We start from the raw sequence: 23,224 nt of genomic DNA, 5'->3' as shown, positions 1-23,224 counted from the left end.
ATAAAAAGTTTTGGACAAGTTCCTGGAGGAAAAGCCCATAGTCTGTTATTGAGAAAGAAATGGGGGAAGCCACTGCTTGCCCTGGATCGTTAGCATGGAATGTTGCCACTCCTTGGGTTTTGGACAGGTACTTGGGACCTGGGTTTGCCACTGTTCGAAACAGAATACTGGGCTTGATGGATCTGTCGAAGTACAACAATTCTTATGTTCTTATGTGAGCCAAGTATAGGACAATCAAGCCATTGTGACATCACTGATGAGATTGGCTCTTAGGCATTGGTGGAATGAGGCATTATGACATTACAATATCAGATCTGGAATGTTGCTACTCTTTGGGTTTCTGTCTGGTACTTGGGACCTGGGTTGGCCACTGTTGGTAACAGGATATTGGATTTGATGGATCTTCAGTCCATCCTAGTATGGCTATTCTTGTATTCTTGTGGGATACAATTCCATGAATTTACCACCTTTTCTTGGAGAAATATTTCCTCAGGTTATTTCTGAGCCATGGAAATAGCTAAATATCTCTTTCATTTCTCCTGTTTTCCGTTCTTCCAAAGTACGTATACATATTGAGATCTTTAAATCTGCTCCCTTGAACTTTATGACAAAGACCACTTACCATGTTTATCACCACCCTCTTGTCTGACTCCATGCAATTTGTAATGTTTTGAAAGTGTGGTCTCCTGAATTGTACACAATATTTTAACTTTTTAATACATCTTTTTATTTAAAAAAAAAAAAAAAAATCCAACCTACGTACAGTACAATGTTTGCAAAAGAAGAAAGTGCTATGGAGAACGTGTTTTGTTGCTTTTTGGTGGTCTTCTTGTAGCCAGAGGCCATGAAAGCTTTATCAGCGTTATATCAGTGAGTGGAATGAGATTTGCAGCAGTCATGTCGGGGTCACACTTTTTGCCATAATACAGTGATAAACTGCACACTAAATCATATTAAGTGTTGGTTGAAAAACTCAACAGAAATGTTTTTGTTTTTTTTCTTTTTGATAACTTGTTTTTCTTTACTAGAAATTAAAAAAATGAATTTTAAAGGGTGGGGCACACTTTTTCTAATGATGTTAGAGTAATTTTGTTTGGAAACCCTACAGGCATGAATCTTGCAGGAAGAATAAACTGATTTCATGTGTTGGCATGTGGGGCAAGATTAGCTGTTAGAAATCCAGAGCCCTCTTTTCCAGGGGAAAACTTTGACTGTGTGGCTGGAAAACACTGGAAAATGGGCTTAGAAAAAGTTTGGAACATCCCAGGATCCTTGCGCGTCTCTTATTTAAACTCTTCCCTTATTTTCACAAACCAGGAAGATTGCAACAGATACAAATATTTACTAAGGCAGGGGTGACAAAGTCCCTCCTTGAGGGCCGCAATCCAGTCGGGTTTTCAGGATTCCCTCAATGAATATGCATGCGATTTATTTGCATGCATTTGCTTTCATTGTATGCTAATAGATCTCATGCATATTCATTGGGGAAATCCTGAAAACCCGACTGGATTGCGGCCCTCGAGGAGGGACTTTGACACCCCTGTTCTAAGGGATTTAAATGGCCAGAAATGGCTCTTGGGGAGGAAGTTGATCGAATATCTCCTCCACTTAGACCGTCAGGTTATGGCACCCTTAAACTTGTTGCACTTGGTCAATCAAAGGAAGCAAAAGTTGACTGAGAGTTTCTGATGTGAAATCCCACCCACTCCTTGCCATGTTCTGCAGGTCACTTAACCCTCTGCTGCCTGGATGTACCTCACTTTGAACTATGGTTGAAAAGTATGAGTGATGGACCTGTAGCTTAGTTATTGTTAAGAAATTCATAAACCAGGACTAACTTAACCTGATTCATAGAGCCAGACACGGTCTCAAAGGTTTCTGTGGATTCACTAGAATGTGCCAAAGCTGTTAAGTTACCCAGTGTAGGAGGGTTATTTCAGTCTAGTCCTGAATTTCTAAAAGGAGGTAGAAGATGTTTCTTTATAGCAAGATTGCTGGCTATTTGGAATGGCCTTGGGCGATGACAAGATTGTGGAGCTTAGGACTTGGTATGGATAATGGACAGGGTTTTCCCTGCATTCAGGCTCCTGTTTTTATATTTTATTTATTTAAAAAATTTATTTACTCGCTATATCCTACAATTTTATGCAAGTTACAAAAACCACTCATAATTTAAAACTATACAAAAAAAAAACAACCTAAAACAAACCACTTTCAAATAGCTGCAGTATTAGAATCAAGTGTAAAAAACACAACAATCCTATTCATCATTACATCAGCTCGCCTCTTCTAATTGCATGGATAACGTTGCTTGAACAGTACCGTTTTAATCAATTTCCTGAAATTTATTAAAGAGGTAGCCCGTCTAACTTCTAGCGGTAGGGCGTTCCAACACAAAACCCTGCACTGTTATCATCTCGAGAGGATGACACCGCTGATGTCACTTTTTTCAGACGATGACACGCTGATGTCACTGTTTTTCAGACGATGACACACTGATGTCACTTTTTTCAGACGATGACACGCTGATGTCACTGTTTTTCAGACAATGACACACTGATGTCACTTTTTTCAGACGATGACACGCTGATGTCACTGTTTTTCAGACGATGACACGCTGATGTCACTTTTTTCAGACGATGACACGCTGATGTCACTTTTTTCAGACGATGACACGCTGATGTCACTTTTTTCAGACGATGACACGCTGATGTCACTGTTTTTCAGACAATGACACACTGATGTCACTTTTTTCAGACGATGACACGCTGATGTCACTTTTTTCAGACGATGACACGCTGATGTCACTTTTTTCAGACGATGACACGCTGATGTCACTGTTTTTCAGACAATGACACGCTGATGTCACTTTTTTCAGACGATGACACACTGATGTCACTGTTTTTCAGACAATGACACGCTGATGTCACTTTTTTCAGACGATGACACGCTGATGTCACTTTTTTCAGACAATGACACGCTGATGTCACTGTTTTTCAGACGATGACACGCTGATGTCACTTTTTTCAGACGATGACATGCTGATGTCACTGTTTTTCAGATGATGACACGCTGACGTCACTTTTTTCAGACGATGACACGCTGATGTCACTTTTTTCAGACAATGACACGCTGATGTCACTGTTTTTCAGACGATGACACGCTGATGTCACTTTTTTCAGATGATGACACACTGATGTCACTGTTTTTCAGACAATGACACACTGATGTCACTTTTTTCAGACAATGACACGCTGATGTCACTGTTTTTCAGACGATGACACGCTGATGTCACTTTTTTCAGATGATGACACGCTGATGTCACTTTTTTTTCCTAGGTGGATCTGTTCATCTGAACATAATGTGGAGGAGAGTGTGGCGCAGTGGTTAACGCTATAGCCTCATCACCCTGAGATTGTGGGTTCAAACCCTGCACTGCTCCCTGTGACCCTAGCCAAGTCACTTAATCCTCCACTTCCCCAGGTACATTAGATAGTTTGTGAGCCACCTGGACAAACAGGGAAAATGCTTGAAGCGCCTGTTTGTAAAACCACTTGGAGTGTGGTTGTATAACTACCAAAAGGCAGTATTCAAGTCCCAACATAATGGCCTGTTATATGTTTCTGAATTTATGCTTACGGCTCAAGCAACATTGATTTCAAGTGTAGAAATGGACTGAAAAGACCACAAAGAATTGAGATGCAAGTTCAGAAACCAGGAGTGATCCAAACATCGCCTGCCAGTTTTAATGCTGGGCAGCCTGGATGGACCATGCAGGTCTATATCTGCCATCATCTACTGTGTTAAGTCCATTGGATATGCCAAAGTAATGGCATGCAGAATATAGCCAGATGTAAGATAACACAGGCTTTGCAGTACCTATGGGATTTTCCAAAACTTAACTGTCCCCAAGAACACGATTAGTTAACTCAAGGAAACCTCCCCCCTTCCCCCCCCGCAATGTGTTCAGGCCTGTGAACCTATGACTCTCCCACATCCCCTCCCCCAGAGTATGTTCAGGCCGCATCATGATCCCCAATAGAGTCTTCAGACTGCTTCTTACTATTTTCTTTCCTTAGTATAGAAGGAAATCATGACATCAAGAGATTCTGCCAGGTTCTTGGGACCTGGGTTGGCCACTGTTGGGCTTGATGGACCTCCACTCTGTCCTAGTACAACAATTCATATGTTGTTATGTGAGCCAAGTCTAGGACAATCGAGCCATTGTGACATCACTGGTGAGGTTGGCTCTTAGGCATTGGTGGAATGAGGCATTATGACGTCACCATCAGCTCTGGAATCTTGCGAGTCTTTGGGTTTCTGCCTTGGGACTGTTGGAAACAGGATACTGAGCCTGATGGACCTTTAATCTGTCCCAGTATAATAATAATAATAATAACAGTTTATATACCGCAGGACCGTGAAGCTCTATGCGATTTACAATGATTAAAGAGGTTACAGGTTGAGTGGAATAAACAGAGTTCAAAATTAGTGATTAACAGATCATTTGTTGGGAACTAAGGTTGTATAGGTCGGTTACCTAAGTATTTCAGGAACAGATGTGTTTTTAGGCGCTTCCTGAATCCCCTATAAGTTCCCCAGGAACTGCATCTTTGAAGCCCATGATTCCCCTCCACCCACCACCTACCCCAAATTCTCACTTACTTTCTGTGATTGTCTTGGACTCACTGATCTGAACACCAAACAGATCCCTTTGCCACTGAGTCTCGCTCTGGAAAGATGAAGAAAGGTGAACATAACACCCAAGCATTGAATATAGAGGGAAGAGTCTCGTCACATAACAAGTCAAGTTTTCTGTTCAAACAATCTGGTGTGAAGGAGTGAGGTCAAGATGCCAGAGAGAGAGAAATGAAAAGAATGTACACTATACTACTCAGAGTAATTTCGCACAACTATATATATCACTGAGGTATATATAAGAGTCAAGATGAGGTATTATAGTATCTTGAAAAAGGTGGGTGGACAGATTTAGACTCTGATCTGCGAAGTTAGTGGTTTTCAAGCCTCTCCTGGAAACACTCTTAGTCAGTCAGGTTTTCGGAATTACCAGGATGGATATGCATGCAATGGATTTCTACTGTATGCAAATGTATTTCATGCATATTCATAGTGATTAGGTGTGTCCCAGAGCTGAGAAACACTGTTTTCCCCATAGACACATGAGAGAAGCTTCAGTCACATCTAGTGACTGTAAGTGCTAAAATGTGATAGGTGCTTGATGAGAGCCAGAGGAATGTCAAGCTATTTAAGGAAAGTGGTATGCAAATGAGAAAAAGATAGTCGTTCTTTAGAGGTCATTAGTGAGAACTCAACTAGACCACTGTGTCCTGTTCTGGAGTAGAGACAATCCACAGAGAGACCACAGAAAATGTTACAGGGGCTGCATAAGTACCATCAGTGAAGCGAGCCTTAGACCTCAATATAGCCTCGGAATGTTCAAATGCAGCATTTCTAGAGAATGGACCAGAAAAGGAAATTCTAGAACAAGGTAGGAGATAAGCACAAAGGAGTCACAGTGGTGGCGAAGTGAGGATAAAGCCCGACATCAGATAGCGTGTGTGATCCTACAGCATAAAGGAGCAACGAGCAGACTAATGTTTCCATTTCAGAAGTATATCACAGAGGGGCAAAGCCACAGACGGGCCTGGGTCACTATGGTCCCACCAGTTTGGAGTCAAGCCAACTCAATGGCAGCAGGACAGGGGAATGAGAGGAGGACTGGAGGTGGCTCAACATCTGCGTTCCCTACTGTCCACCCACGTCAACCGCAGACCCCACCAAAAGATCAGTCCTAGCTAGGCCATTGGCCTTTGGACATGGCTTTTTCCCAGTCTCGGGCAGCTGGAAAAACTTTATATAAACGGACACGTGTTATAAATTTTAGTGCTTGTAATAAGCAAGATAAGGAGGTCACTCTATAGGTTGGCAGATAGATGTATACACCACTTCTAGGTGTGATGGGCACCAGTCTATAAGGTGCCACCTATGTAACTGCAGATGAGAGCACATACATGGAGAGGCAATGGGCGTGTATCCATGTGATGCATGTAACTAGGATTATCAGATTTGATTTCATAAAATGTGGACCCATAGACTTGCCCCAGGCCCGCCCAGTTCCACCCATCCCCACCCCGTTACGCTATGCCATGCCCCAGCCTTGCCCCTCGCCCCATCCCCCTCAGCCTATTTTCATCAGTTGGGAGGACATCCATGATGATGTCACATGCACACGAGCATTCAAACAGGGATTGGACAGATTCCTGACGGATAAAGGGATCGTGGGATACTGAGGGAGGAGCTGGGATGTAACACAAGTATAGAATGTTAACCAGGTAATGAGTATAAACCAACCAGGTCGTGCATGTGCAAGACTGGAGGGCTAGGACTTCAATAGGAAGGCAGGACTTAAACGAGATACCAAGGTGGCAAGGGAGCCCCTTCTAGTGATTCAGACAGGTCGTGACCTGTTTGGGCCGCCGCGGGAGCGGACTGCTGGGCAGGATGGACCTATGGTCTGGCCGGCAGAGACACTGCTTATGTTCTTATGTTCTTATCACCGCATTGCATCACGCATGTGCGGATATCCTTTCCCGACGCGATCTGCTTTTCAAAACCTCGACAAAGTGCCGGGTTTTAAAAAGCCATCCGGATGCCCAGACATGCCCTCTAAAAAGAGAACATGTCCGGGTAAATCCGGACGACTGGTTACCCTACGTGTAACTTACAGAAAGCTCTCAGTTAATGCACAACTTGACACATATAGGTGCATCCATTTAATCCAGCTATTAACATGAAGCAAATATACCTAGTTATTTTCTTGACCACTTTGAATTTGTTAATAGAAAACGCCCTACACGGGGTTCGTGGATATTTGACTTTCCATCTAGAAAGGGATGTGTTTACGAACGATTCTTTGGCAGAATTCTCTCTTATCAGGCCAGTATACGGGATAAACATCTTGGTAACTTTACATTAAGTTCCAACGCCTATCTGGCATTGAGAAAATTATTAAAAACATTCTTGTTTGGTAAATTTTTTAACTAATGGATTGTAATTCACTGTGAATGTCCAGAACTGAGAGATAGCTGCGCTATACAAGCGTTATGTTATTCACTCTGAAACTGAGGCATGCCCATGCCAACGTATGCCTCTGTTCTAAAAGACCATATTAGTGAATAATGCCTATACAGAACAGGCGCCCATCGCATGGCCTCTTAGCACCTAGATAGAGGCAACGGTATATACAATTGGCTTCTCAATGAATCTCTCCACCAAGTTCTACATAGTAACATAGTAGATGACGGCAGGTAAAGACCCGAATGGTCCATCCAGTCTGCCCAACCTGATTCAATTTAAATTTTTTTTTATTTTTTTTCTTCTTAGCTATTTCTGGGCTAGAATCCAAAGCTTTACCCGGTACTGTGCTTGGGTTCCAACAGCCAAAATCTCTGTTAAGACTTACTCCAGCCCATCTACAACCTCCCAGCCATTGAAGCCCTCCCCTGCCCATCCTCCCCCAAATGGCCATATACAGACACAGACCGTGCAAGTCTGCCCAGTACTGGCCTTAGTTCAATATTTAATATTATTTTCTGATTCTAGATCCTCTGTGTTCATCCCACGCTTCTTTGAACTCCGTCACCGTTTTCCTTTCCACCACCTCTCTCGGGAGCACATTCCAGGCATCCACCACCCTCTCCGTAAAGTAGAACTTCCTAACTTTGCCTTTGAATCTACCACCCCTCAACCTCAAATTATGTCCTCTGGTTTTACCATTTTCCTTTCTCTGGAAAAGATTATGTTCTACGTTAATACCCTTCAAGTATTTGAACGTCTGAATCATATCTCCCCTGTCTCTCCTTTCCTCTAGGGTAGACAGGGGAGATATGATTCAGACGTTCAAATACTTAAAGGGTATTAACTTAGAACATAATCTTTTCCAGAGTTCTAATAAATATCACAAAAGTTGGGATCTTCAGAAACGTTAATAAATCTAATTCACTCCAGAGTGCTTTCATAGGACTCCTCACTCCTTTCTTTGAGTGGAACAGTTGTACTATTCATGCCATCTCCTCATGCAATGGGCTCTTCCATGGTTTTGTTTTTATATGCCGCCTATCAAGGTTATCTAAGTGGTTTTACAATCAGGTACTCAAGCATTTTCTCTATCTCTTCTGTCTAAAGTACCTGGGGCTATGGAGGACTTTGTGACTACTCCTTCTCTCACCAGGGCAGCGTCACATCGACTCCACATCTGAACCTGAAGAACAGATTCCTGGTTCTGCAGGAAGAGACTACCGACGTAGAGCAGAAAGAGACCACCGACGTAGAGCAGGACCAGGATCAACACACATCCCCATCCCCATCTCCACAGACAACGGATCAACGCCCCCAAAAGAAGCGCAGAGTGATAGCCATCGGGGATTCCATGTTGAGGGGCACCGAGGGACCAATATGCAGACCGGATATGCAGTCGAGGGAGGTCTGCTGTCTACCCGGAGCCAGAATACGAGATGTGACCACCTGTCTTGATCGACTTCTCAGACCCCAGGATCACTTCCCAATGCTGCTCATCCACGTCGGAACGAATGACACTGCGAAGAACACCATGGAGGATATAGCTAGAGATTTCGGAGCTCTGGGAAGGAGGCTGAAGCAGACGGATGCACAGGTAGTATTCTCTTCAATTCTTCCTGTTAGAGGCAGAGGAAGGGACAGGGACGAACGTATCCTGAAGACGAACGAGTGGCTACAACGATGGTGCTGGGAAATGAACTTCGGATTCCTGAATCACGGTGAGGCACTACAGGGACTACAGGGACCAGACGGACTCCACCTGACCAACAGAGGTAGGAACGTCTTCGGACACCGACTAGCCCGCCTACTTCGAAGGGCTTTAAACTAGGTAAGTCGGGGGTGGGTACCCACTTTTACACCAGAGCAGTAAGTAACAATCCAGAGGTGGCGAACCAAAACTCCGCTTCCAAGTCCGAGGTAAGTACCCTTAATACAAGAGATTCGCTAGGAGACACTTTAACTCATCAGGACCTCAGTAAACACCAAGAGTGGAGAGCTATGTATGTTAACGCACACAGCCTAGGGAACAAACTTCTAGAACTGGAAACAGAAATGGTTAATGCAGACTTAGACATGGTGGCTGTGTCCGAAACATGGTTCACAAACTCTCATGGGTGGGATATGACTATACCAGGATACAACCTGCTTCGCAAAGACAGAGAGGGTAAGTTAGGAGGTGGGGTAGCACTTTACGTCAAAGAGCACATCAAGACAACCAGGATCACGGATGTTAGGTATACCGGGGAATCCATCTGGGTAAACCTGGCCAGAGGCGGAGAAAAATGCCTGTACCTCGGTGTGGTATACAGACCTCCTAGACAATCGGAGGACAAAGACGCAGAATTAATTGAAGATATTGAGAATATCACCTTGCGGGGGGATGTTGTTCTATTAGGAGACTTCAATATGCCTGACGTAGACTGGAACACACTCTCAGCGACAAATTGTGACAGCAGGAGGATATTAGCATCTATGAAGGGAGTACAGCTCAAACAAATGGTGCTAGAGCCTACAAGGGCCCAGGCCATCCTAGACCTAGTACTTACGAATGGGGAAAGTGTCTCGGAGGTCTCGGTGGGAGAAACGCTAGCCACCAGTGACCATAACATGGTATGGTTTAACCTTAGGAAAGGCTTCCCTAGATCTCAAACAAGAACAAGGGTACTCAATTTCCGGGGCGCTGACTTCGAACGCATGGGAGATTTCGTTCATCAGACACTACAGGTTCAAGAAGTAACCGACAATGTGGAAGCTATGTGGTCAACCTTGAAATCGACCGTTCAGGAGGCAACTGTCCGCTACATTAAATCGGTAAATAAACAACAAAGAAACAGGAGACCCAAATGGTTCACTGAAGAGGTCTCATACCGCGTCAAGGAGAAGAAAAGAGCATTTCTCTCATACAAGCGCACCGGGGAGAAAGAAGCGAACATTGAATACAAGACAAAGTCCGCAGTGGTCAAAACAGCAGTCAGGGAGGCCAAACTTCGAATGGAAGAAACTCTAGCGAGGAATATTAAGAAAGGGGACAAATCCTTCTTCAGGTACATTAGCGACAGGAAGAAGAACACAAATGGGATAGTACGCCTTAGAACTCCAGATGGGAGTTATGTGGAAAAAGATTCAGATAAAGCTAAACTGCTAAATGATTACTTCTGCTCTGTCTTTACCTGTGAGGCACCGGGGAATGGGCCTCAGTTGGAAACAAAGCAATGCATGGAAGATCCATTTCAGAATTTTGAGTTCACAACTGCTGATGTTTACAGAGAACTGTCAAGACTCAAGGTGAACAAGGCCATGGGGCCGGACAATTTACACCCACGAGTGCTCAGAGAGCTATGCGATGTTCTAGCGAAACCGTTAGCCATGCTCTTCAATCTCTCCCTAAGTACGGGGAGAGTCCCCCTGGACTGGAAAACAGCTAACGTCGTTCCTCTGCACAAAAAGGGATGCAGAGCAGAGACTGGGAACTACCGACCAGTGAGTCTCACATCAATTGTGTGTAAACTCATGGAAACTCTACTTAAAGGAAAATTAGACACGATTTTGGATGAAGGAGACCTAAGGGATCCCCGTCAACATGGATTCACTAGGGGTAGGTCTTGCCAATCCAATCTTATCAGCTTCTTCGATTGGGTGACGGGAAAGCTGGACCTGGGAGTGTCTCTGGACATAGTGTACTTGGATTTCAGCAAAGCGTTTGACAGTGTCCCGCACCGCAGACTATTAAACAAGATGAAGTCGATGGGTCTAGGCGAGAAGCTAACTGCATGGGTCAATGATTGGCTGAGTGGAAGACTTCAGAGAGTGGTGGTCAACGGCACCCTCTCTGAGACATCGGAGGTAACTAGCGGAGTGCCGCAGGGCTCGGTCCTGGGACCATCTCTTTTCAACATATTCATAAGAGACTTGACCCAAGGGCTTCGGGGTAAAGTAACACTGTTCGCCGATGACGCCAAACTGTGTAATATAGTAAGTGAAAACAATCTTAAGGATAGTATGATGCAGGATCTGATCACGTTGGAAAACTGGTCCTCGACATGGCAGCTGGGCTTCAACGCTAAGAAATGTAAGGTCATGCATCTCGGCTGCGGAAATCCATGCAAAACTTACACCTTGAATGGAGAAACACTAGCTAAGACTTCAGAAGAACGGGACTTGGGTGTGATCGTCAGTTCAGACATGAAGGCTGCCAAACAAGTGGAGCAGGCCTCATCCAAGGCAAGGCAAATGTTGGGATGTATCAATAGAGGCTTCATCAGCCGTCAACCTGAAGTCATAATGCCGCTCTACAGAACCATGGTGAGACCTCACCTGGAATACTGTGTGCAATTTTGGAGACCACACTACCAAAAAGACGTGCTTCGAGCTGAGTCGGTCCAGCGAATGGCCACTAGAATGGTCTCCGGACTCAGGAGTCTCCCATACGAGGAAAGACTGAACAAACTGCAGCTCTACACTCTTGAGGAGCGTAGAGAAAGGGGAGACATGATTGAGACGTTTAAGTACATCACAGGTCGTGTCGAGGCGGAAAGCGATATATTCTGCCCCAAGGGATCCTCGATCACAAGGGGACACCCGTTCAAACTCAGAGGAGGGAAATTTAATGGTGACACCAGGAAGTATTTCTTTACAGAAAGGGTAGTAGATCACTGGAACAAACTTCCGGTGCAAGTGGTCGAGGCCACCAGTGTACTCGACTTTAAAAATAAATGGGACATCCACGTGGGATCCCTACGGGGGTCGAGCTAAGGAGCTGGGTCATTAGTACTTGGACTCGATGGGGTGGGACAGAAGAGTGGGCAGACTTGGTGGGCTGTGGCCCTTTTCTGCCGTCATCTTTCTATGTTTCTATGTTCTATGTTTCTATCCCAACAGTCTAGACGCATCATTGGTAGTGTTTCTTTAGTGGACTGATGGCTCTCAATTACAGTGATTTGAACAGTGTGGCGCCTTTTGCATCCTGTCGTTACGCCACTATCTAAATCCATGAAATCAGTAGAGGGCTTAGAGCAGACACCAAATCATCAAAGCCTTTGCCGGCTGAGAGGAGATTCCCAATCAGCATTCTTATTCTTTTCTAAGATTTGCTGGTGTTTTGCTTCTAAATGAGAGACCCAAATGATGAGCCATTCATGCTGAAGAGCGCCTCCAGAAGCAAATGTCCTTTCACTCTTTTTCCTGTTTCAAAGTGCCCTTGTAGTCGACAGAGGGCTGTTCACAGGGTTTCTGTCTGATTGGGAGAAAAGGATGCAATGCAAAGATACTGTGCTGCTAATACATGAGTTGAATAACACCAGGTACAGTATTTTGTGCGGACTTTGGACAGGGTGGCATTAGGCCTCTTTTAGCTTCATTGATCCCTGTTGCCTGGTCCCATCCCTTTCCCAATCACTAGTCCCGGATTGAACACAAAACCTACAAAATGATGCCCAATTTTGATTGCACCTGGAATCTTTTATTTTAAAAATAAAGCTGGATATGTAACACCTGTTCTTGGGGGGGGTCTATAGATCAGCAATGCAACTGTGGATATTCTGAAAATTAGAGCCATCTATAGTCTTGGAACACCTGATTTCTTTCAACCCTGTCTTAAGAGACTCATAAGAACATAAGCGTTGCCTCTGCCGGGTCAGACCAGGGGTCCATCGTGCCCGGCAGTCCGCTCCCGTGGCGGCCCCCCAGGTCCATGACCTGAAAGTGTTCCCTACCTAACCTAAAATATCCATACCCTATTCGCTCAATGTCCTGTAAGGTAAACCTCTATCTGTACCCTGTTATTCCCTTTGCTTCCAGGAAGTCATCCAGTCCCTTTTTGAACCCCAGAATTGTACTCTGTCCTATCACCTCTCCGGGAAGCGCGTTCCAGGTGTCCACCACCCTCTGAGTGAAGAAGAACCTCCTTGCATTCGTTATGAATCTGTCTCCTCTCAGTTTTTCTGAATGACCTCTTGTTTTAGTTGTCCCTGCTAGTCTAAAGAATCTGTCCCTCTCCACCTTCTCTATGCCTTTCAGAATATTACTTAACCCAGACTTCCTCCCCATTAACTCTGACTAGTCCATTAACTGGCAGAGAAAAAACACACCAAGGGCAGAGCTCTGTTTAATTTCACCAGCACCATACTTAACAATAACACTGACATTTCTTAATCGCCTGCAGTCCAAATCTGCTGCCATATTGAAATTGAGTGAAAAGGGGGCTTGGTTTCTGAAGGGACATCGCTGTCCCTTCTAAGTCCAAGTCCCCCTGATTTGTGCATCCCACCAAGTCTCTTTAGCACATCTTAAAGCAACCTCCGCTGTGCTGAAGTGCTGATTTAAAGATGTCCATTTAGAAAATATATTCTATATACTTACTGTCAATTTAGACAAGAATTATGATACACAAACTTTTCACTGAAATTTCTGGTCGTAAACTATAGCATAACAACAAAGATTTAACAGCTGTGATTTCCCTTAAGCAAAAGCAGTTGAGCAGTAATTGGACTCAACAAAGCTCCCCCTAAGGGGACAGTAAAATCTCTTTAGAGATCTGCTGTGACTGCTACAGTTGCAGTTTGCTTTCTCGGTGCTTGTAAAAAGGTTAGGGCTCTTCAGCTTGGAAAAGAGATGGCTGAGGGGAGATATGATTGAAGTCTACAAAATCCTGCGTGGAGTAGAACGGGTACAAGTGGATCGATTTTTCACTCCGTCAAGACTAGGGGACACTCGATTAAATTTCAGGGAAATACTTTTAAAACCAATAGGAGGAAATATTTTTTCACTCAGAGAATAGTTAACACATTACCAGAGGTTGTGGTAAGAGCAGATAGCGTAGCTGGTTTAAGAAAGGTTTGGACAAGTTCCTGGAGGAAAAGTTCATATTCTGTTATTGAGAAAGACATGGGAACAGCCACTGCTTGGCCTGGATTGGTACCATGGAATATTGCTACTTTTTGGGTTTTGGCCAGGTACTAGTTACCTGGATTAGCCACCTTTAGAATGGGCTACTGGGCTTGATGGACTTTGGTCTGACCCAGTTAGACTATTCGTATATTCTTAAGTAAAGAGTTGCCTAGCTGCATTCATTTTTGCAAAGTGCTTCATCATGTGTGTTTAATTCTTCATTCTACATCTTGTCAGGTGAGATAAGTAAAGTCTCTGCAATTAGGAGATGAAGGTTCCAGATACAAACACGATAAAATCAGGGCAAATATTAAGGAATTCTGGAGTAGGGATCAAGAATTTGCACTTCATGGACTGATACGTAAAATTCTTGGTGAAATGAGCTAGAGATATTGTGCATCAGGAAATGGTACCTTCCCACTCCTAGGTTCTCACTAGGATCAATATTCAGCCGTCTGGGCCAGCAACATCCTGTGTAATTGTCATTAAAAAATATTAGAGTTCACATTTTGCAAGTTCTGGCAGTTACACACTTAACTGACAGTATGCTATAACTTAGCTTCTAATTGCTTGACACATCCCTGACCCTGCCTATACACCTCCCAAATACACCCCCCCCCCCCGTTGGATTAGCACACCATAGAAATACGAGCTCTTAGAAAAGGGGCACAAGTCACATACATGTTGAGTTACAAATTAGTGCCACGTACTGCTAGATGACACCAGCTTTTTGGTACTTAATGCCAATTTAGGGCTAGATTCTCTAAAATTTGCAGTAAAATCTGATGCGCTGCTTTCAAGGCCGCTATTGTAACAATTTCAAAAAGACCCTGCATGCAAATGAGGTTCACGGATGTTCGTGAAGTGGCCTGGGCCAATCAGAGACTTACGCCCCTCTCTGGCTTATCCCAGGATGCACCGGGAAGGGGCCTAAGTCGCTGATTGGTCCAGACACCTAAGGCCCATCCCAGGCCAGTTCAGAGACTTAGGCCCCGCCCTGACATATCCGAGGATGCACCAGAAAGGAGAAGGCTTTCCATTTTGAAGAGGGGGGGGGTCTGCTGGCCGGAGGGAGTAGACATCCCTCTGGCTGGCTTCATGCCAAAAGTATAGGGGGGCAGGGAGTTGTCAGGAGTACAGGGGGGGGGGTGTTAAGGGTGCAGTGGAGGCAGGAGGGAAAGGGCATCCCTGCTGCCGATCTTCGATTTGGAGGGTGCTTTTTTCTTTAATTTGAGGGGGGTGGGGGGAGGGTCTGAGCTGTCAAGCCTACTTTTTTGTCAGTGCCTGAGGCAGTCAGTGAGAAGCACTTTTCACAGAGCCGGCACCCCCCGGACTATCTGCTGATTATTGGTTGCCAAAAGACGCCGCCGCGCTTAGAGACTCACTCGTGATGACGAAGAATTGCCCGGAGCGCTCATTTAAACTGATGAGCCTATTTGCATGGCAGAATTGGAGATTGCTAGGAAGCTCGGAAAAGATTGTGGTAAGCCGTTTTGATAATCCGCCGCTGAAATACATGTCCGCTAAACCAGCTAGAGCAGGTTTAGTGGCTGCGTTAAAGGCAACGTTGTGGGTCCTTTTACGAAGGCACGCTAATGCATCCATTATATCCTATGGATGCGTTAGCATTTACCGTGCACTAATTTTTAGCGTGCGCTAAGACGCACTAGCGCACCTTAGTAAAAGGACTCCTAAGTTTTGAGAATCTTCTCCTTAGTGTCAATTAGCTAATTGAATGTCCCATACCGAATTTGGGGGTGTCTAGGTGCCTATGCTGTCATTTTGTTGGTGAAATTTTGGAGTGGATCCAGGATGCTCATGCAATTAAATTAGTTAACGAGCAATTAACTATAATAATTCGCCTTAACAATTATTCTTTTTTAAATTTAGTAATGTCAGTCAGGACAGGATCAATTGGTCGAGGGCCCTTAGGCATCCAAGAACACTGGGCCCCCTCCCCCGCCCCACCCCACCATGCGCCCAGGCGGAAACAGGAAACTGCGTCAGAGGGAAGCTTTGGGCAAGCAGCACCGCTTGCGCAATGACAGTTCCCGTTGACATTCTTACCCGCGTTGCTTGTTTGTCTTACTTTCCGTTGATGGGGAGGAGAGGGGCCCTTGTTGCCGATCGGGGGGGCCCGTGTTGCCAATTGATGCTGGAGGGGCCAACGCTGTTTGGAAAAAACAATGTTGATGCCCTCCTTCATCGGCCCCCCCCTGACCATTTCGGACCCTAGGCACGTGCCTACTTGGCCTCTTGGTTAATCCTGCCCTGATGTCAGTTATACATAAGAATACCATTGATAAAACATATTTTACAAGAAGTATTACAAATAGAAAGAAAGTAATTCTAAAGTCCACATCAAGGAGAGATTTGCGAGGATAAGCTAAAAGTAAATAATTCCTGATGGAAATCCAGTTAGCATCCAAACTATAGGAGATCCATTTTCTATTTTAATTACCCTTTTTTCTCATGTTCCAATAGAAATTTTTCCAAATGGAAATGATCAAAAAATATAAATTGTTTACCCTGATAATGTAAAATGCAAATGCAGGAGAAAAGTTGCAAAGTCCTGGATTTCAGGGCCAAGAACTGTTTCCTACGTTCCTGAGTGGCTCTTGTGACAAGTGGAAAATTTTGAATTGGCTGCTTGCAAAAAAAAAAAAAAACCCAAAACAAAACACGTTTTTAAACATTTCAAGTAATTCTTTAAAACTAGCAATTTATCTCTTTCTGACAAGAGAGTTACCTACAGAGTGGAAATTATGGGCTCCTTTTACAAAGTGCGCTAGCGTTTTTAGTTCGCGCACGAAATTACCGCGCGGTACATTTCTAGAATAACGCCAGCTCAATGGTGGCGTTAAGGTCTAGCGTGCAGGGCAATTTAGCACGCGCTATTCCACACGTTAAGGTCCTATGCTGATGCTGGGGCTCCATCCACCGTTCCTCTCACTGACTTTGCTAGTGATGTTGGCAGCTACATAACCTTCAGAAATACAATTGACTCCGATATTTCCAGTTTTAACATTTCCCTAAAATACTTCAGGGAAATTTAAAAAGTGTAGATTATTAACATCAAACAATTTTCCAATTGTTCCAATTTATGATGCAAAATCAGACTTCATCTCCTCACGAGCAGATTTAATTTTTGTAACATCATCTTGTAATACAGAGATAGAAGACACAACTTGACTGGAAAAAATACATAATTGTATCACTTTCCCTTTAAGCAAATTCTCAGTCCGTGTGACAACTTGACAAATATCACCCTCAGGAACATCGTGAGGGGAAACCATCTCGGCCGTATCAAAACTGACCGGTTGCAATTTAGCTAAGTTATCAGTTCCTTGAGATGTTACAATGGGATTTTGCACTGTTTCAGGTTTGTTCTGCAACCCATTAGGTACGGACTCCACCTGAATCCTGGAGGGGATCCAGTGTCGGGACTCAGAGATGATCCATCCAAAGAGAGAGAGGACGAAAAAGTACTTACTGTTTGAGTAATTCCAGAGGCTGTTATAGGGGAACGCACCCTTCAGGAATTTAATGAAAGGTTAGATAAGTTCCTGCTGGACCAGACCATACGCAGGTAAGGCTAGACTCTAGTAGAGCACTGGTCTTTGACCTAAGGGCCGCTGCGTGAGCGGACTGCTGGGCACGATGGACCACTGGTCTGACCCAGCAGCAGCAAATCTTATGTTCTAAATGTTTGTCCTTAGGATAATTATATGTGAAAAAACTTGCTTCATCTACACCAGTGATTAATTATAATTAATCACTAATGTAGATGCACCGTTTTTTCACATATCCCTTTTGTTTTCCCATAATTCACTCACTATATAGCACAGTTGGCAAATATACCTCACTCTACAATAGAGCTGGGTGATGTACCGAGTGAGGGAAGTTAAAATCTGTAAACACTGCAGGCAGAGATGGGAAGCTCTTTTCTCCAATTCCAACACTCTCTAGAACCTCCTGTCGCTCTGAAACGGAGCTGGCTGATACGGAGGGAGAGAGGGGTGAAGTCTGTAAACACTGCAGGCAGAGAAGGAAGGCTCTTTTTTCTCCAATTCCAACACTGTCCTCCCATTCTCTCAACAATCAATTCAAGCTAGTTGGAAGTGATTTGGATCTGTGAGTTCATCTACCCACATTCTATTGTATATCATGGGGCACCTAATTTGTCTGTCTAATTTCAAACCTTTTGAATATCTACCCCTTAGATTTTGGAATCCAAAATTTAGGTGAATTTTCAACCAGAAATGGAGGCATCTAAGTTAGGAAGTGAACAGTTTTGAAAAATTAACCCTTACTGAACTTTGATGCCTGCTAAGCCTTCTGGGTTCGCAGAGAGAACTTTTTCTGAGGTAATATCTGATCGGTGTGTTTTTTGTGAGCTCCATGGGGCTTTCTGATTTCTTCTCTGTACAGAGCATTGTGATCTCCTGACAGGTTAAACCTCAACCTGACGTGTAGCAGACAGTGGATGAGCAGTAAACTAAGAACTAGTGAATCAAGAATTCATATCCAGGGCCAGCTCAACCTATGAATCAGGTGAGGCTCTGGCCCAGAGTGCCAAAATCCTGGTCCAACCTACCATCAAACTCTAGTAGAGGGATGGAGGTCAGACTGCGATTTTGGCACCCTTTATCATCAGGGCCCAGAGCCAGTGCCTCACTTGGTCCAGTAGAAGGGGGAGACTTGAGAGAGAAGGGGAGATACTGGATCACATGGGTGGGGGGGGGAGGGAGGAGTGGGAAGGAGGGAAGTATGAGAGTAAGTTGGGAGGGGGGGGGACAAACCAATGAAAAAGTACAGACCCTTGAGTTGATCCTTTCCATATCCTTCTCCCTCGCACAAGTCACTTCGACCTTCGTTGCCTCTGGTATAAGCTCTCTGGGCAGGGCTATGCCAGCATTAGGTGGATTTTAACTAACCCTGAGCTAAGATTAGGAAAAACAAGAAATTAAATGCTAGAACACAGATCAACCCTACAGAATGAGGATGCAGGAAAGTACTTGTCTGTCTGAAGAAAACGTATTTGTTGAACCGCAGAACCATATTAAGAACTGCTGACAGGCTATCTGGAACTCTTCCAGCGCTAGACAGATACCATTACCGTGGCTTTAAAGCCTTGAATTTATTGACTTCTGAAAGTACATCTTTCAGTGGATAGGTAGCAATTCTTTGGCATCTCACAGAGCTCTCTAATTCATCCAACCTCAGTCACATCTGTAATGCATGCTTCTGCTCCTCAGTCTTTAATGCTTGCCACATATCTACTGGGGGTCTCTTAATAGCGCATATTTTGCTAGCTTAGTTAATATATTAATTCCATATGCCTTTACATGGAAGATGTATATTAAAAAAACCTTCTGGAGAACCTGGTGCATCTGTGAAGTCTCAGGAGGCTTCATCTTCTAAAAGCTTTCTCCTGAAGAACAGAGCCAGGGTAGCATTTTTCCACACGTATTCTCAGATGAACTCCTTTCCCTGGTGCATTCTACTATCCGACATTTCTACGGCCAACAAAATGCCAGAAAAATTAAAATAAGTTTACTCTAACAATTGCAAAATGTAACTTCTCTATATCAAAGTGTGACATATTCTCATAATCTGTATTTTTTCACTCAGAGAATAGTTAAGCTCTGGAACACATTGACAGAGCTTGTGGTAAGAGTCGATGGCGTAGCTGGTTTTAAGAAAGGTTTGGACAATTTCCTGGAGGAAAAGTCCATAGTCTGTTATTGAGAAAGACATGGGGGAAGCCACTGCTTGCCCTTGTTTGGTAGAATGGAATCTTGCTTCTATTTGGGGATTCCACATGGAATCTTGCTTCTATTTGGGGATTCCGCATGGAATGTTGCTACTATTTGAGGATTCTGCATGGAATGTTGTTACTATATGGGGATTCCACATGGAATGTTGCATCTATTTGGGGATTCTGCATGGAATCTTGCTTCTATTTGGGGATTCCACATGGAATATTGCTATTATTTGGAGATTCTGCATGGAATCTTGCTTCTATTTGGGGATTCCGCATGGAATCTTGCTTCTATTTGGGGATTCCACATGGAATGTTGCTACTATATGGGGATTCCACATGGAATGTTGCATCTATTTGGGGATTCCGCATGGAATCTTGTTTCTATTTGGGGATTCCGCATGGAATCTTGCTTCTATTTGGGGATTCCGCATGGAATATTGCTACTATATAGGGATTCCACATGGAATGTTGCATCTATTTGGGGATTCCACATGGAATCTTGCTTCTATTTGGGGATTCCACATGGAATATTGCTATTATTTGGGGATTCCATATGGAATGTTGCATCTATTTGGGGATTCTGCATGGAATCTTGCTTCTATTTGGGGATTCCACATGGAATGTTGCTACTATGGGGATTCCGCATGGAATATTGCTACTATATGGGGATTCCACATGGAATGTTGCATCTATTTGGGGATTCCGCATGGAATCTTGCTTCTATTTGTGGATTATGCATGGAATATTGCTACTATCTGAAAATTCCATTGGTCTGACCCAGTAAGGCTATTCTTATGTATCAGAAACTTGTAAAATGCACAAGCCAGATGCTAAGTGTATAACCCTCGATGGAGACTGCCCCGACTTTGTTGATTGGGCTGAGAACTTTTCAGCTCCTCCCCTCATATACAGCCCCACTTTAAACAACAGCCACTTTGATACTAAGCTTAAAACCTCTGCTTCCTTTCTTGACCATTACAAGACGTAGAGACTGTCCACTATGGACAGGAAGGCAGGGCTCAAGCAGAAAGGAAGTTAAAACCCTTTGACTGGAATAGAATAAGAACATAAGACCGAAGGTCCATCAAGCCCAGTATCCTGTTTCCAACAGTAGCCAACCGAGTCCCAAGTACCTAGGAAGATCCCAAGTAGTACAACAAATTTCATGCGGCTTATCCTAGGAATAAGCAGTGGATTTTCCCAAACCATCTCAATAATGGCCTATGGACTTCTCTTTTAGGAAATTATCCAAACCTTTTTAAAACCCTGCTAAGCTAACTGATTTCACAACATTCTCCAGCAACAAATTCTAGAGTTTAATTACATGCTGTGTGAAGAAATATTTTCTCTGGTTTGTTTTAAATCTACTACTTAGTAGCTTCATCACCCTGAGTGAAGATCCTCCCAAGGTGCTCTGGAATATCAGAGGAGAGTTAAAGGGGGAAGCAATGGCTCTTTTGTTGTGAAGAAACCTAAAATTCTGCACCTCCAGGGATTGAGTGAAAGGTAACTGAAACTAGCCAAGAAAGGCCAATTACGTCTTGGCTGTTGGGACTGTGAATCCATGTCTGTGACAAGCTATTGATTATGTTTGAGAAACAATTCCATAGTGAATTGTGGAGCCGTGTCAGGGACAGACTGTTGGAATTGTGATTGTGTTTGAAGAGACTTTATTAGAAGTACCAGGTCATTTTGCTATGCATGTTTAAACTTGAAAGCAAAAGAAGAGAATAGCTGCAGATTTTGAGTGGTTGCTTACAAAATAGGTAATTTTTGCATCACTGAGGTAGCATAGGGGGGGAAAAGCCAGTAATACCTCAGTATAAGTCATTGCTGATGTCCCACTTGCAAACTGGACTTGTTAATGTTCATAAAAAGTGTAAAGATTGTAGAAAGTGAAGCTTCTAAAATATTACAAAATCCACCCTAAAACCTTATGAAATGAAATCTGAAGTACTAAACATGTATATCCTACAGGAGAAAAGATATAAATAGCAGAGAAAAATCATTTTTCATTGGAAAAGACAGTCTAGAAGATGTGATCTTGATATGGTGCTCAAGGGATGCAGGTTGAGGAGGAATTGTAGGAAATATTTCTTCATGGAAATCATAAGAGAAGAACAGAACAGGCTCCCAGCGGAGGAGAGAGAGAGAGAAAAACAAAAGCAGATTTCAACCAAGCCTGGGATAAGTACAAAGGGTCCTTCAAAGACAGCCAAGAGCAAAATTACCCTGGCAGGGAACTAGACAGATTAGATGGGTTGATGGTCCTTATCAGCCATCTTGGTCTCCGTTTCTATGGAAACACATTAGGTGCATCAGGCAATGGCCGCCTTTTTTCCCTTTCTTCTCTCTTCAGTACAATGATACTCCCTTTTGATTTCATCTTGATACTGGAAAATTTTATGTGCACCACAAGAGCTAAATTAGCCCATCAACTGATTTAATTAGCTGTTCCAAACTTTTCCAGGATATGAAGCTTGCATTTAGCTAGGGAATATATCCTGAAAAAGAAAAAGGAATCAAACAGTTCATGTCCTATGTTAACTGATTTAGCAGCAAATTTATTGATTTCTCACTACTTTCTATAATACCTTTAACTGCCACATTGCAGATCAAAGCGGTTTACAATCTAAAATCCACATAAAAAGAAAGAAACTCCAAGATCTGTAACAGAAAAGTATAATCAATCATCCAGCAATAGAGATCAGACAGAAACATACAGTACTCGAGAAAGGAAAAGAGATTTGAAATAGAGAATGACACGGGGACAAATTTTTCCCTGTCCCCATGGGAACTCATTTTCTTGTCCCATCCCGGAGAGTGCTTTCCCTGTCCCTGCCACATTCCTTCAAGCTCCGCCCTCATCTGCCCAAGCCTCAAACCCTTTAAAATCCTAAGTAGCGACATTCTAGAGCTGAGATTGTGATGTCATAATGCCTCATTCCACCAATGCCTAAGCTCCGTCCTCATCTGCCCAAGCCTCAAACCCTTTAAAATCCTAAGTGGCAACATTCTAGAGCTCAGATTGTGATGTCATAATGCCTCATTCCACCAATGCCTAAGCTCCGTCCTCACCTGCGCAAGCCTCAAACGCTTTAAAATTCTAAGTAGCAACATTCTAGAGCTGAGATTGTGATGTCATAATGCCTCATTCCACCAATGCCTAAGCTCCGTCCTCATCTGCGCAAGCCTCAAACGCTTTAAAATCCTAAGTGGCAACATTCTAGAGCTGAGATTGTGATGTCATAATGCCTCATTCCACCAATGCCTAAGCTCCGTCCTCACCTGCGCAAGCCTCAAACGCTTTAAAGTCATAAGTGTTCGAGGTTTGTGCGGTTAAGGCTGAGCTTACAGGAATGGGGCAGGAACGGCGACAAAACTCAAAGGGACGGGATGGAGAAATTGAGTTTCTGCGGGGACGTGGAAAAATTTGTCCCCGCATCATTCTCTGATTTGAAACTTTGTATCTTT

The 23,224-nt window shown here is 43.7% G+C and overlaps 1 protein-coding gene across 3 annotated transcripts in view; it reads left to right on the top strand.

Moving 5' to 3' along the window:
* Positions 1 to 23,224, top strand: part of SEMA3D (semaphorin 3D) — a 236,473-nt gene that overhangs the window by 43,007 nt on the left and 170,242 nt on the right. Inside the window, exon 1 of one of the 3 annotated variants that reach the window (XM_033959418.1) lies at positions 21,174 to 21,256. The exons of the other annotated variants lie outside the window; for them this stretch is intronic. The gene's annotated coding sequence lies outside the window, so the exon portion shown is untranslated. Of the gene's footprint in view, positions 1 to 21,173; positions 21,257 to 23,224 lie in introns of those variants that run through there. 3 annotated transcript variants of the gene reach the window in all.

Source organism: Geotrypetes seraphini, chromosome 9, assembly GCF_902459505.1.
Source record: "Geotrypetes seraphini chromosome 9, aGeoSer1.1, whole genome shotgun sequence".
NCBI lineage: Eukaryota > Metazoa > Chordata > Amphibia > Gymnophiona > Dermophiidae > Geotrypetes > Geotrypetes seraphini.
The sequence above is the reverse complement of the archived record's forward strand: the minus strand, read 5'-3'. Positions and strand labels throughout refer to the sequence as shown.